The sequence below is a fragment of the Pipistrellus kuhlii genome, unplaced genomic scaffold, assembly GCF_014108245.1.
Source record: "Pipistrellus kuhlii isolate mPipKuh1 unplaced genomic scaffold, mPipKuh1.p scaffold_m20_p_2, whole genome shotgun sequence".
NCBI classification, from domain to species: Eukaryota; Metazoa; Chordata; class Mammalia; order Chiroptera; family Vespertilionidae; genus Pipistrellus; species Pipistrellus kuhlii.
The window spans coordinates 184,184,794-184,200,028 of NW_023425515.1; the positions used below are offsets into that span (position 1 = coordinate 184,184,794).

A 15,235-nucleotide genomic window follows, 5' to 3' on the forward strand; every position below is an offset into this window, starting at 1 on the left:
TAAGGATGCTTCCTGATAAGACTATTATTTCTTTTTCTTTTCTTTCCTTTAATATATTTTATTGATTTTTTATTTTTATTTATTTATTTTTTTACAGAGAGGAAGGGAGAGGGATAGAGAGAAACATCGATGAGAAACATCGATCAGCAGCCTCTTGCACACCCCCCACTGGGGATGTGCCCGCAACCAAGGTACATGCCTTTGACCGGAATCGAACCCGGGACCCTTCAGTCCGCAGGTCAATGCTTCTGCCCAATCAGGAGTTCCTATGCTTGGTCCCTCCCTCTGAGACCTCCCACCCACATCACCTTGCTAACCCCAAGGACAGAGGGATGGTTTCGCTGGGAACAAACGTACACATCGAAGTTCCCCGAGGGCTGATATGCAAACATAAAAAATCTGAATCCAGTGGCCAATCTGGTTGAGCAAGAAAGCATCTCCACTTTCCAGCTGTGTGACACCGAGAAAGTTACTCGGCTCCTCTGAGCCTCGGTTTCCCCTTCTGTAAAATGGAGAGGATCACAAGAGAAATACGAAAAGGTCATTCACAGAGACTGGCTCAGTTCCTGACACTGAGCAAGACCTTCAACGTTAATCACGAGGATTAGGTGAAGAGGAAAATGTAAAACACAGCACTTCCACCCAGGAGCACTCAGGTGGCGCACGCAGTGGGCCCACTGCGGAGAGGAAGTCTGTGCATCTTCGACATCTTGAAAACTGAAGCTGAAATATGAGGCGCTCTATTCTATGACTTCAACACACAAGGAAGGGACTGGGCTCTTCTCGGAAGCTGGCTTGTGGAGAAGGAAGCAGCCTTGGAGGGGTGCAGGGGCAATGGTGGGGGACAAGCGGGGATGTTTCCGCTTCCCGGCTGACTCAGGGCCTGTTTCCTCTTCTGTAACACGGAGATCATGTTACACACATGCAGTACTGGCTGCTCTGAGACTAGGGATTCCAGGTGAGGCACTGAACACCACACTCGACACGGCAAGGTTAGCCGTGTGTGCCGGTGGGAGGGGTAGCAGAGAAAACAGAGCAGGTATAGAAGGTCGTGCAGGAGGGAAGGAGGGGAGGGGCCAAGAATTAGCGGAGACACTTTGATCCAGCATGGTGGCAGATGAACAAGTTATTCACTCTATGTATTAAGAGGCCGGCAAGTCAAAGTGGGAACAGGTGGAAGGAAAAAGACAAATGATAAAGGCCAAGTCTGGTTCAATCCAGGGGCAGCCAACCATGAGGCCTGGGGGATGATGGGACGGAAACCTGAGAGGGTCCCCACCCTGTGGTCTCGCAGACAAAGAAAAGGTGGATCGGCAAAGGCAAGCGCTTGCCCTTCACCAAAACTCACATGGGAGAGCCTTTTCAAGCCTCCCCTCTGCTCTCCTCCCTTCCCTGGATCAGGACGGGGGGCCAGGGGCCCCTGGGGGAGGGGGTGACACCCCAGGTGTCTGCCCTCTGAGTCTCAGTCTCTTCAACCAAAACAGCCTGGTGGCCAGCATCCTTACAACACGCTGCTTCCCACAGGGGCAGGCACGTCTCTGAACTCTGCAAGCTCTAGACCCTGGCTACTGCCAGGAATCCGAGCTCCCCTCGCTTATACCTTGTACCCCAGGGCTGTTTGTGGAGCCCTCCTAGACTCTCCCATCTAAGCAGCTGCTCCGGAGCTTGGTTGTAGAGATTCGGAGATGTGTGCTGCGGCCACGGTGCCAGCTGTCAGTGCCAGGTCCACTCCCAGCGGAGGGAGGGGAACAGAGAACTGTGATTCAGAGCACAAGGTGGTGTTTCTTGTCTGTGAAGTGGTGACATATGACTACATTCTTCGGAAGTATTAGGTAAGATGGCAGATGTCCAGGGAGTCCCTTCCCCCAGGACTGAAGCAGCCAGCACTGCCTGACCCCCCAGGAGTAGGCCCCAGGCTCTGCTCTCTGAGCCCCAACAGGCTGGCGCTCTGTCACCCCCAAATCTCTAGAGCCTGTAGACTATGCCTGGGACCCCCAAAACAGGAAGAAAGCTCCCTCCGCCTAGCCAACATGTCAGACTCTGCCAGGCCACAGAAGGACGGAGGTCCATGCATCCCATGTTCCCATCCTGAGCCCCAGGGGGCTGGCCCATGCTTCTTGCAATCACCCAGATGAAGTCTGAGTCCTCCTTCCTCGGCCTCCGGCACTTAGCTCAGAAACTGCAAACTCAGAAGGCAGGTAGCTAACGTGGAAGAGCCCAGTGGGCTGGAGGGAGGGGGTGGTGGGGACCGTGGTCAAGTGGACAGAGCAGTTGCTGATGAGTTCCAGCCCTGGTGGTGGACAGCGAAGTGGCCCCCTGTGGCTCAGCCATCCACCTCATCTGTCTCTGGCCACTGGAGGAGGGCGGTGTGTGACAGACCTGCCATAATCTAGGCCGTACATGTTCAAGGACCAGTTGACAAAATTAGACCCATTTCAAGTCGTAGGTCCGTCTCATCCCCCCACTCCTGCTCCTCTGCGTCCTGGTTTGCAAACGAGGAAGCAGAGGACCAGGGAGAGGAAATGACTCCCCCAAGGTCACACAGATAGCGCATCCACAGGTCAAGGACTTAAACTCTACTCTTCGGAGCTGAAGATCTTTCTCTACCAACCCACATTCTCTCTGTATCTTCCCTTGAACCATTCTTTCTTTTCAAAAATAAACATAAGAATAGGTTCATTAGGCAGGATACACACCCAATTCACAACGGTGGTTACTTTGGGGAAGGTCGTGGCACCTGGAGCTGGGAGACTGAATCCGTAGTCCAACGCTGCCCTCTGTGGCTGACTGACCCTGCACGCATCCTCCCCTCCGGGGCCCCAGCCTCCCGGGTCTGCTGCAGAGCAGCCAGCGGCCAGAGCCAACCTCTAAATGCCTTCCAGCTCTGAAATCCTAGGCATCTGTGAGGTCTCCTTTCTGGCCAGGCACGGCCTCAGAAGAACATAAAATAGTAATAATAATAATAATGGGGAAGGCAAGTCCCCACGAAGCAGGAAGGAACACTACAATTTTTAGTGAAACCCGACTCCCGGTTACTGGAATTCAGAGGGGACGATGGTAATACTTGGGCAGTTTAACCACCAGCCTACAGTTAAACAAAAACACATCTGGTTTAACTTCAATTTCCTCATCTCCTCCCCCACCCCCTACCCTCATCTCAAATGTTACCCCTTCATTTGAGAAGTCAAATTAAATGCAAACAATTGATTTCAGGCCACAGCGAGGTTGAAGATTCCAGCATGGAAAACTTTAAGTATGAAGCTTTTCTGGGAGCAATTAGGAAATGCTGGGGGGGGGGGGGGGTGTATGGGGAGGTGGAAAAACATGGAGACTGTTCTGGAATGTTCTTTGGACACTGAGCATCCTTTAGAAGTTGCTGAGGGCCTAATGGGAACCTAACAGTCAGAGAGGCCAAGTGACTTGCCCCAGGTCATCCAGCTAGGAGTGGAACCCAAGATGCTGTCCCCTGGGCCAGCATGTCCCTTGCTACCTCTGGGCCTTCCATCTGGCCTCCGGGACCACCTGTGTGCTGAAGGATAATGCTGCTGACTCTGTCCCACAAGAAACAGCTTCTCAATGACAGTCACTCACACAGGCTCAGGCCGGTGCTGAAAAACCATTAATGGTCTTGCTGGCCCCTCATCGCAATGCTTCAAAGTACGTATTATTAACCACATTACACATGGTTTCCTCAATCTGAGGCTCAGAAGGGAGAGTGACCTGTCCAGGGTCACAGAGCCGCGCTGGGAATGAACCTCCAATCTACTGCCCGGCTGCCCTCTCAAAGTGAGGACATCTCTAGAAGGAAAAAGAAAACACACACACACACACACACACACACACACACACACACACACTCACCGCACAGCCCAGCCTCAGCCAGTGCCGGGGCGCTGAGTCAGCATTCCTGTGGCCGCGGGGAGATTTCTGAGCGTCCGGTTCTCAGCCCAGCTCGCTCACTCTCCCCGCAATGTTGAGCGCTGGCATTTGTATTAATAACTCTGGTTTCTATTCCAAGGTGAGAACTTGAGGCTATGCTGCTGGGTCCTACCCCCGATGAAGAGGCCTCATCCCCAGAGATGGGTGCAACAGGGAGGTCACGAGACTTGGAATTCTAGACACCCATCCAGCCCCAGCTCCCCCAGGTAGCGTGTGCATCCTGGACAAATCGTTTCTCCTCTCCAAGATCTGCTTTTTCAGGTGTGGAGTCAGGACTATACTAGCTTGCAGGTGTGTAAGCCAGAGAACACGCAGGGCTTGGGTTTGAGTTCACCCCATTTCCAAGCTGGGACACTTGGAGGCACAAGAACAGATGGAGGGCACAGCCCCCCCCCCCCCTCGTACCCTCAGACACAGAGCCCAGGCTCCTGGCCAAGGCTGTGTTTAGGATGGTAGGCATCGGAATGTGGGCAAGGAGCGTGCCAGCCCATCAGGGACTGGGCAAGAACCTCCACGGAGGTGGGTGATGGGTTCCAGGGCTCAGGGTCAGTGACATAACCATCTACCCAGGCTCAGCATTGCGTTTTCTGCCAAGATTAGAGCTGATGACAGCCAATATTTTCTTAAGCACAGACACTGGCCAACCACCTGGCATACATTAATCTAGACCTCACCACCTGAGGGTACTATTCACCCATCGCCTCAGCCTGAAGGAGGGGACCACAGCACGACAGGGGACTGAACTCTTCCAGGTCACACAGCGAGGATGACAACCTTGTCTATTCGGGAGGACCAAAATCCCTTTCCTTGGGAATTGCTTGATTCCAATTCTGTACCATCTATTTCAAAGCCTGAAAGAAAAGCTTGTTATGCAAATGTCTGAATGTCCCCGCTTTTGTCTGCTTAATTTACTGCTCTATCCCCAGGGCTGTTAAATTTTGTTCCAGGCCTCCTTACATTCCTCACAATAGTCTAACGTGAGAGACGTTCTCCCGTTTGACAGGTGGGGCATGGACACAGACACCGAGCCTGTCTCCGCTGGGAAGCTGTGTCCAGGAGTCGCTTTTGCTTATGGAATCCAGAGGCACGGAGTTCAGGGAGGGAGAGGGCGGCAGAGGGGCAAGGGCAGGGGCATGGAGTGGACTGGGTGGGTGGGCTGGGACACACGGGTGGGGAGCACTAGATTTGAAGGGGACCGGTCTGGAGGGTGGTGGGAGGCAGGACTGAGCCCTGGAAGGGCCAGAAGGAGGAATACAGCTCCACCCCTCTTCTCCCCGATGTGAGAGTGGGAAGTAGGAGGCTAAGGTTATAGGGTTGAGAGTCAGGATCAAATCCTGATCTCTATTTGCTTAACTTCTTAAGGAGTGTGTGTACCGGTTTAACTTCTCTGAGCCTCACTCCCGCCATCTGCAAACACTATGATGCCCGCCAGGTGTTGGAGAAAGTCTGGGCTCCGTAGGCACTCAGGCAGTTGCTTCCTCTTTTGGGGGGGAGGGGGGGAGCCCACACCTGCCCGCCGGGATACCCCGCCCCTGGCCCGGTCCCACCGGAGAATCACCCGTCTCTGGGTCTTCGTGGTTCCCCCCCCCCCCATTAAGTGTTGGGAAGGGTCAGAGAGACGCCGTGGGGGAAGACTAGCTTCCTCAGCGGCCCGTCCCACCAGTGTAGACCATGCATTGAACCCTTTGTTACCAGACTGGGCCCGGGACCAGTCCTGAGCGACCACTCACCGGGCACACGCTCCTCGGCTCCGGGGGCTTCAGAGCTGGACCCAGGGCTGCTGAGCCCACCCCCCAGACACCCACCCACCCGCCGAGAGGCCCTTTCTCCTCCCCTGCGGCTCCCGGACCCTGGCGCCCTCCCTCCGCTGTTCCCGCTCTGCCCCAATCCCTTTAGACCCCACGAGGGCAGCCCAGCCTCCCCCCGCCCCCGCCCGCGCTGCTGTGGGGGGGCCTGGGCTGGTAGGCGGGAGGCGGGAGAGGGCACCGGGCCGGGGCCGGGCTGGAGCCGGAGTCTCCGGATCTCCGGCCAACGGTCCACCATGGGCTGCTCGGTCCCGGGCGCGGGGTGGGGGCGGGGGCGGGGTGCCGGTGCCTGGGCCGAGGGAGGAGGCAGAGGAGCCCGGGACGGGGACCTCCAGTCCTCGCTTCGCAGGATCCACGTCCAACCTCGGGCCGCCGCCGCCCAGCGCGCCCCCCGGGGGCCCGGACGCGCGAGGACCAGTGCCCGGGGGTCCCCGTGGCGCGGAGGCCCGGCCCGGCCACCGACACCCTCCGCGCCGCCGTCCGGGGCGAGCGGAGGACGTGGGAGGGGCCGGGGAGCAGCCTCGTTCTCGGGGTCCCGGGGTCCCAGGGTCCCGGGTCCCGGGGTCCCGGGGGGCCGGGCAGCCTCGAGTCCTTACCTGGCAGAGCCCCGGGTGGGTCTGTCCGGCACGAGGGACGCGGGTGAGGACGCGGGGCCCGAGGGCGCGGAGCGGGCGCACGATGCTGCCCGGGCCACCGCCCCCGCGGGCTTATAAAGGCGGCCCCGGGCCCGAGCTGCCTGGGCAGCCCTCACCCACCCCGGCCCCGGCCCTCCGCCCCCATCCCGCCCCCGCCTCCCCGCCCCCGGCCGCCCCGCCCCCGCCCAGCCCGGCCCGGCCCGGCCCGGCCCGCCGTGCTGACCACGCGTCCAGGGCGCCCCCTGCCGGGGATCGAGGCGCACCCCGACCCCGCTCCCTCCTTCCCCCTCCCCCCTGCGCGGGGCTGGGGCAGGAGCTGGTGTCCCGCCGTCGGTTCCGTTGGTTCCGTGGGCTCTGCCGCTCCCGAAGCCCTCGGTCCCCCTCCAGCTCCGGCTCCCGGGCTCCCGGGCGCGGCGCCCCCTCTGCCCGCCTCTACGCGGGGCCCTCTGGTCTCTGTGCCTCCAGCTCCACCTCGGTTCCGTGTGGTTGTGGGAGTCTGTCCGGCGCTCTCTGTCCTGTCTGACCCTCTCTGTGCATCTGTCTCTGCCTGTCTCTCTGCTCTTTGTCTCTCTCCATCTCTGTCCACGCGTCCCTGTCCCTGTCTCTGTCCACCTGTGTCTCTGACCCTCTTCCTCGGCCTCTCTCCTTCCCATCCACCCCTGACCGTTAGCCTCTTCTCTCCGCTGCCCTGGCACCGTTTCCTCGGCCAGGGCTGGGGAAGCCGAGGAGGTCTAGGAGGGGCAGGTGCCTGGAGGGGTGCCTCCCCTGACAGGGTCTGTTCCTGCTTTTCTCCTTAGAGGGGGAAGGGGCCGTCAGGATTCCTGCTGACTGCTCCCCACCAGAGCCCAGCCCGTCACTTGCCCTCTGTGGACTCACCTGCCCCTTAACAAGTGGACAACATCTCCCTCCGGCTTCCCTCACCACGTGGTGCCAGAGTCATGTGAGACTGAGGCTGAAAAGTGCACAGGAAACTAAATTTCTAGATAAAAGGGGGAGAGAGGAAGAACAGGAGGCTGCAGCCAAGGCAGAGGGGGAAGGTTATCGGCACCAGCAGAACCGATGCCAGCCCAGAATTCCCAGGGCCAGCCATCTGTATCCCTTCTCTCCCAACAACCCCATTTCACGCAGGAGAAAACAGAGGCCCCGAGAGAGCTCACGTGTCTTGTCAGAGTGACTGGAACTAGAACTGGGGCCTGGCACCAGAAACTAAGAAAGTCTTTGTATTTCTTCTTCTTTCTTCGGTATTCTTAACAATTGATTTTGTTCTTACAGTAGTGATGTAAAGTGTTCTTTGCCCGGGCATAAGATTATATTTTTTAAAAGGGACTCAAAACATGGTGTAAATATTGATATATGAGTGGTCTGGTGCATGGATTCGTGCACATTGAAAGGAAATTAATTAGAAGGTGGCTCGCAGGATGGGGCTGGGCGAGAGGAGCCGGGCACACCCTGGAGCCAACCTCCCACGGTCCCTCCCCAGCTGGCCACACCTGGGCTCGAAAGGCATCTGCAGAGTGAGCGGGGCCCCTCGGCAGGAGGGGTCCCTTGGCCTGGCCTGTGGAGATCAGGCCGAAACCAGATCTCCGACATTCCCTGAGGGATCCCAGAGTGCGAGAGGGCACCCTGCACAGTTGCTGTCACTCGGCGGCTCCTGCATTGAATATCTGCCCCCCCCTCCCCCCGATGGTCATTGCGCATCATAGCTACAGGCCGGCCGGTCACTGAGGCTTTTATATGTATACCAGACCCAGACCTGCTGTGCTGTGAGACCCATCAATGCAACTCTGGGTGACCAGTCATTTGTTCGTTATGGCATTACGGCGTTACAGCCGCAGGCCTTTTATAATATAGATTTAATGGGTTAGGTTAGGGGTGTCGAACTCAATCAGAGAAGGGGCCAAAATCTAAAATTCAGGCTAAATCGTGGGCCGAATGGTTTACTGAACAGTCATAAACTGTCATTGTGATGGAAACGCAGTGGAGTGCAGTGATGACAGCGAGGTGCGGGCCACATTGCAAGGCCTGGCAGGACGGATTTGGCCCGCGGGCCTTGGCGGGACGGATTTGGCCCGCGGGCCTTGTGTTTGACACATGTGGGTTAGGTATTATGGCAAAAACCAAGGAGGTGGTAAATGAATAATATTTGCATAAGAAATTGTAGGTGAAAGCATCCACAGCCCCCAAATCTGGGAGGGGCTCTGTAACTGCTCACAACTCCAAGGAAGGATTTAGGGGTACTAAGATGATGTCATCATCAGTGAGTCAGGGGCAAATCCCCAGGCTGAGAGGCTGAGCCTACAGGGAGTTGGGGGGACCCCATCCCACCTATCACAGGCCCCTGGCACCTGCCTCCCACTTCTCATCTCCCCAAAACTACGAGGGATGGGCACTTCTGATTGTGCCACTCGGCCAGTATTGGGTTCCCTGTGTCAGGGTGATTTCCACCTGATGGATTATCAGCAAGAGGGTCTGCTGCCTGGCCGCCACTCTCCTCCCTCACTCCTCCCACCTGCTGCCGGGCTCTGCCCCCAGGTACCAGCCCTCCTGATGGCTCCGCCCAGCAGGAAGGCAGCCTCAACTGGAAAGCAGGAGCCCCACTTCCAGCTGTGCTCCAGCTTCTTGGCTGAGCTGAGGAAGTCGCTGTCCCTGTCCAGGCTCAGAGTCCCTCTGGCTGGTTGACCTGGACAATCTCTAAATCCAGCCCAGACTCCAGATTGCGGGACCGCGCGGCTGGTAGAAGGCAGTTCGTCACATTAGGTTTGTCTGTGTCTATGCTGCACATGCCTTGCCTCTGGGGATCTGGTGCCTTATTTTTAAAAATGAGCAAATTGGACTGCTGATGATCTCATTTGGTTCGCACAACAGTTTTGTAAGGTGGACGGGACAGGCCTCTGTAAGCCCCCGTCAGCGATGAGGAAACTGAAGGCCAGAGACATTTGTTACCTTAAGGTCAGTCAGAGCTGGGGCTTTTCCTACTTCATCTGTTCCATTCGATTATGAAGTGCCCCCTGCCTTGATCGAGGCCTGAAGTTCACCAGGAATTAGCAGATTTCTAGTCCTCATTTCCACTGGCCCATGGGGAGACTTCTACAATGAGAAATGCTGGAATGGTGAGCACAGGAGCTCAGGCCCTCAGTGGTGAGGGATAAAGGAGGAGACGGAGAGAAGAAAACGCTAAGGCCTGTGTACAGGGAGCAGCAAGGAGTCAGCTCTCGTGTGCAGGTGGGGAGAGGGACGGAGGGGGGGGAGACACTCCCTAAAGTCTAGGTGGATATTTAAAAAGGAGCGGTCACCCAGCCAGAGTGGCTTAGTTGGTTAAGTGTCATCCTGTGCAACAAAAGGTTACCAGTTTCTGGTCAAGGCACATACCTGGGTGACCGGTTCAGTTCCTGGTCAGGGCAGGGCACATACAGTATCTCTCTCACGTTAATGTTATTTCCCTCTCTCTCTCTCTCTCTCTCTCTCTCTCTCTCTCTCTCTCTCCCTCTCCCTCCCTCACTCTCTCTCCTTGTCCTCTAGTGAGGATTTAAAAAAAAAAGAGTGGTGTGGAGTCTCTTTGTCTGTTTTGACCCATGTATTAGAAGGATCATTTACTTGCAAGCCTAGGCATAATCAGAGATTCAGCTTTTGACTCTAAGTCACCTCCGTCTCCTCCTTCAGCTCAATGATGCGAAGGAAGGGGCTAAGAAAACTGAGGATACGCACACATACACACACACACACACACACACACACACACACACACACAAGCGTAATATGCAAATTAGCTGGGGGTCACAACTGGCTCGAGGAGGCGGCATCACAGCCGCTCAGGGGAAGCTGTGCCACAGATGGGTGGGAGGGGACTGCGTGCTGCCCCCACCCCAGGGGACACCCCACCCCAGACACATACACACACACACACGCACGCACGCACGCACGCACGCAAGCACACACCAGGGTGGGGCATGCTCCGAGCGGCTACACGGCGAGTGGCCCTGACCATGCCCCTGGTGGGTGGTGGCAGCCACTGGAGCAAAGCAGCCCAGGTCCTGGTGCCAGAGGGAAACAGGTGCCAGCAGCCAGGGGAAGGAAGGCCTATTCCTGCATGAATCTTCGCGCACCAGGCCTCTAGCTCGATTACAATGACACTGCACAGCATGCTGAACACTGACTTCCTGGGAGGCCTTGGTCTAAGTGCTTTGTATGCATTAACCCATCTAATCCTCACCACAGCCCTACAGACGAGGGCCTTCTATTCCCACTTTACAGATGAGGAGCCGAGGCATACACCAGCTGTCATTACACCGGTGTCCGCCTGCCTGGTGCAAAGCTCTCTACAGGTGAGATTGCACTCAGTCCTCTCTGCAACATGGAAGCAGCAACACTGATGTCATCCTCACGGATCGCTCAGCTCAGAGAGGCTTCACCACTTTCTCCGTTCAGCACTCTCCGTTGCGTGCCCGCTCTGGGCCAGGCACGGCTTTAAGAACTGGAGACACAACTGAACAAACCAAAGGTTTTGTCCTCACGGAGCTGGCCTGCTTGTTAGGGCAGACAGATAACACACAATAAACATTCTAAATACGTAAATTATACGCTCAGGTAGAAGGGAATAAGGGATGGATAAAGAGCTAGAGCAGACGTAAGGGGAGCAGAAGTGCCGAGGGGCATTAAGTAGGGTATTAAGGTGAGATGAGATAGGTGTGAAGATCCAGGGCGAGAGAGAAAGCCGCCTGGGACCACCCAGAGAGTCAGGGAAGGGCCCAGACTGCCGTGTGGATGCCCTCCCAGGAGCATCTCGGACCCTCAACCTCATCTCAGCCCTGGCTCAGCCCCAGTTCCAGCCTGACTCCTTCATCCTGTCCCAGGCCCTGTTCTTAGCCCATCTTGAGCCCTTGCTGCAGCCCTCATGTCTCTCTCTCAGTCCTCTCCCTTACAGACTGCCCTAAGCGTGTCTTCACATCTGCAGCTCCCACCTGTCCCAGGCTGGCCCAGCAGTCAGCCCTGTACTCGGGGCCCTAAGAACTGGCCAGCCCCTGGCCCAGAGGGCATCCCCAGCCCAGCTGCCATTAAAGGGAGCCCTCCTCACCACGGCTGGGGAGCTCGCCCTGTGAGAAAACCCCATTGTCTAGGGAACAATGTCCCCATTTTGTCCTTTATTTCTAAAGGGGCTTGTGAGCAGGCTCCAGGCTCCAAGAGGGAGCATGCTGCTTCCTATTCTTAGCCGGAAGGCTGCGGGCCAAGTGGAAGGGTTAAGGCCCTGGAGGCTGGATTCCAGGGGCCAGAGCAGATTCAGGCAGGTCCAGCCTTAGCAGTCAGGTGGCATTTCCAGAATGGAGGCGGGAAAGAATCCGCCCATGATAAGTAGGAAAAGAGCTCAGCTGTACCCAGGGTGGCAGAGATAAGATCTCCTTCATCCCTCCCCCAGCCTCCGCCCCCACCGCCCCCCCCTCCCACACAGAGGACTTACATCATCTCTGATAGAGTATTCCTGAAGATTCCTCCACCCCCTGGCTGTACGTCAGCCTGTCCATCCATCTCCCTGTCTTTTTTCCTTTAAAATTTTTTTTTTTTTACAGAGAGAAAGGGAGAGGGATAGAGAGTTAGAAACATCGATGGGAGAGAAACATCAATCAGCTGCCTCCTGCACACTCCCTACCAGGAATGTACCCGCAACCAAGGTATACGCCCCTGACTGGGATCAAACCTGCAACTGGCCGACACTCTGTCCACTGAGCCAAACCAGTTAGGGCCATCTCCCTGTCTTTGAAGGACACATCTGAGAGGGGTCTTGGAGATGCTCCCCTGGGGGCTGTACCATGTTAGCATCCCACTTCCTGTTAGATACAAACTCAGGGCTGGGAGGATGCTTTCAGGCTTGTGAGCTGGCGGGCTGATATTGGCCAGACTGGGGGTTATGTTAGCAATATTCTTAAAGGCATAGTAGGTGTCTAACCTTCTAGTATTTGCTTCCAGTCAAGTACATGGAGACCTTGCCACATCTTTGTGTTCAGAACATGACTTGGGGATATCTATCTCCTGACAACTGGCCTTGGGGCTCACCAGTGTCATAGATGGCCTTGACCTTGGCATGTCAGAGCCATAGCAGGAATGGAGCGATATTGGTTTTTGTTTTTTTAAATATGTTTTATTTATTTTTTACAGAGAGGAAGAGAGAGGGATAGAGAGCTAGAAACATCGATGAGAGAGAAACATCAGCCAGCTGCCTCTTGCACACCCCCCACTGGGGATGTGCCCGCAACGAAGGTACATGCCCTTGACCGGAATCGAACCTGGGACCCTTCAGTCCGCAGACCGACGCTCTATCCACTGAGCCAAACCGGTTTTGGCAGGAGTGGAGCGATATTGTTAATTGGCCTCTTCCTCTCTCTTGGCCCCAATCTCACCCAGGTGGGGGTTCCCAGGTGGCATATGGAAGTCACCTATGACATGTCAAACACTTGGAAATCCATTTCCTCAAACACAAGTATTGGAAGGGAGTGTCAAAGACCAAACATCCCTCATGGGCTCCCTGATCCAGTCACCACACTGATTGGCTTAAGCCAATCCAGGCCACCAGGGGAGACAGGCTGGGAAACAGCTCAGTCTCCTCCAAAAGGGAGGCAACTCACCGTGTCCCAGCCCAGAGGGCAAGTACCCACACTCCTGCACTTATAAGCTTTATGCTCGCCTCAGCATTTTGAGGTAAATAATAATACAAATACTTTATGTGTGTAAAGTACAATGTTTCTAAATACCTAATCATGCCAAAACCAGTTTGGCTCAGTGGATAGAGAGTCAGCCTGTGAAATGAAAGGTCCCGGGTTCAATTCCTATCAAGGCATGTACCTTGGTTGCGGGCACATCCCCAGTGGGGGGTGTGCAGGAGGCAGCTGATCGATGATTCTCTTTCATCGATGTTTCTAACTCTCTATCCCTCTCTCTTCCTCTCTGTAAAAAGTCAATAAAATAGTATGGTGCGGCCAGGCCCGGAGCAGCGATTGCCAGGCTGGGAGCGGCCAGGCCTGGAGTAGCAGCTGCCAGGCTGGGAGCGGCCAGGCCCGGAGCGGCCAGGCCTGGAGCAGCCGGGTCTGGTGCGGCCAGGCCCGGAGCAGCCGGGACTGGTGCAGCCAGGCCCTGAACAGCAGCTGCCAGGCTGGGAGCGGCCAGGCCCGGAGCAGCAGTAGCCAAGTCCAGAGCAACTAGGTCGGGAGCGGCAGTGACCAGACCCAGAGCAGCTGGTTGTGGAACGAACCAGAGCAACAGAGGCCAGGCCTGGAGCAGCCAGGCCCGGAACAGCTCGCTCCTCGCCTGCCCCACGGCTGCCTCTCAGACATGGCTGGAAACTTTTGTGGGAACTTGAGGGTCTGCTGAATCAAGTGATGAAGGCTTAGATCTGGATGTGTTGAGTTAGTATAGCGCTTGGGTGTTGATCTGTGAGTGCCATGGTTGGGGCCTGGATGAGGCTGGTTGACCTATTTGGAAATGTCTTTTGTGTGAAGTGTATCATTGGGCATGTGGAGGTATTATTGATATGAGAAAATGCTAAGTAACGGATTTACTATCTGAAAAGGGATTTACTATCGGGGAAAGGGAGGGAGGAAGAGACTGAACATAAACTGTGCACCTATGGATGAGTACAATGGGGGATCGGGAAGGGGCGGAGGGTGGGGTGGGAACCTGGTGGAGGGGGGAAGAAATGAGGAACCTTTGTAATAATATGAACAATAAAGATTGATTTTAAAAAAAATTCAATAAAATATATTTTTTAAAAATATCTAAATCATCTGTGTTCATGCTAGAAAGTTTAAATGCAAAGAGAAAGAGTATTTTTAAATGCCATGTAGTCTCTGTAAGGTTTGAGGCATAGGAAAGTGACCACCAAGGAGTTTTAAAGTAAAGTTTATTCCCCAGTAATGAACAGGACTCATTACGGAGGTAGAGAAATCAGAATTAAAGGAGTTGGGGACGGGGGATGGACTCAGCCAGGCTGCCACCTGGATATGGAGGATCAGCAGCACGTGGCTGGTCTGGGGGTCTTTTTAAGGGGAGGAACAGGAGAGGGTTGGACCCAGGGCAGAACAGGAAGGGCTGGGCTCCAGGACACTTTGGCACGCGCTGATTGATGGCTCAATGTCTTGGAGATGTCTCTGTGACAGATGCCAGTAATGTCATAACTCCGCCCACCAGTTGGGAGGAGGGAGAACCTTATAGTCTCATTACATAGAGATAGCCCATTGGAACACCTTGGTATTTATCTTTGCAGATTTCAAAACCATACAAAAACTCTAAAAGAATGGGATCGTAGGGCACATACTGGGGGCCCCTGCTTTTCTCAATACATAAACATTTTTCCCAATCCTGTCCGGATTTGTAAGTCCTCTGAATACGTTACCTCATTTTCCCCTCTGGGTAGGGGTTATCACGATCCAAATCCCCCAGATAGCAAACCAGAGGCTGGGAGATCCAGCCAAGAGCAGGCAGCCAGGGTGGGACTCGTGGCCCAGGCCCTAACAATCTCCACGTGAGAGAGGGAGGATACGCAGCCGCTCACTCACCAAGAGCCTAGCAAGCACTTCTGGAAGGTGCGAGGGGCCATTGCCGCACCTCCAGGATGGTCCCGTCCCCTTCCCAGCCTCCTCGACTTAGGTGGTTCCATGCGGGAAACCAATCATTGTCTCACTAATAGAAAGAGGCTGGTCAACCTTGAAGCTCTGAAAGGTCAGAGCCAACCATACCCTATCTAATTGAGACAATAGTAACTGAGGCAACTTCCCCATCTTGTAATCATGTAAATCCTTATGGATACGATAATTCCCTTATCACCTGCCTAAGGGCTATGGGTGTTTCCCAAAGCTGCTTAAGGGTAATGGG

The 15,235-nt window shown here is 55.3% G+C and overlaps 1 protein-coding gene across 1 annotated transcript in view; it reads right to left on the reverse strand.

The window, feature by feature from the left end:
• ALPL (alkaline phosphatase, biomineralization associated) overlaps nucleotides 1-6,484 on the reverse strand; it is a 52,863-nt gene extending 46,379 nt beyond the window's left edge. Inside the window, exon 1 of the mRNA XM_036446679.2 lies at nucleotides 6,341-6,484. The gene's annotated coding sequence lies outside the window, so the exon portion shown is untranslated. The remainder of the gene's footprint in view (nucleotides 1-6,340) is intronic.
• Nucleotides 6,485-15,235: the final 8,751 nt, after the last annotated feature.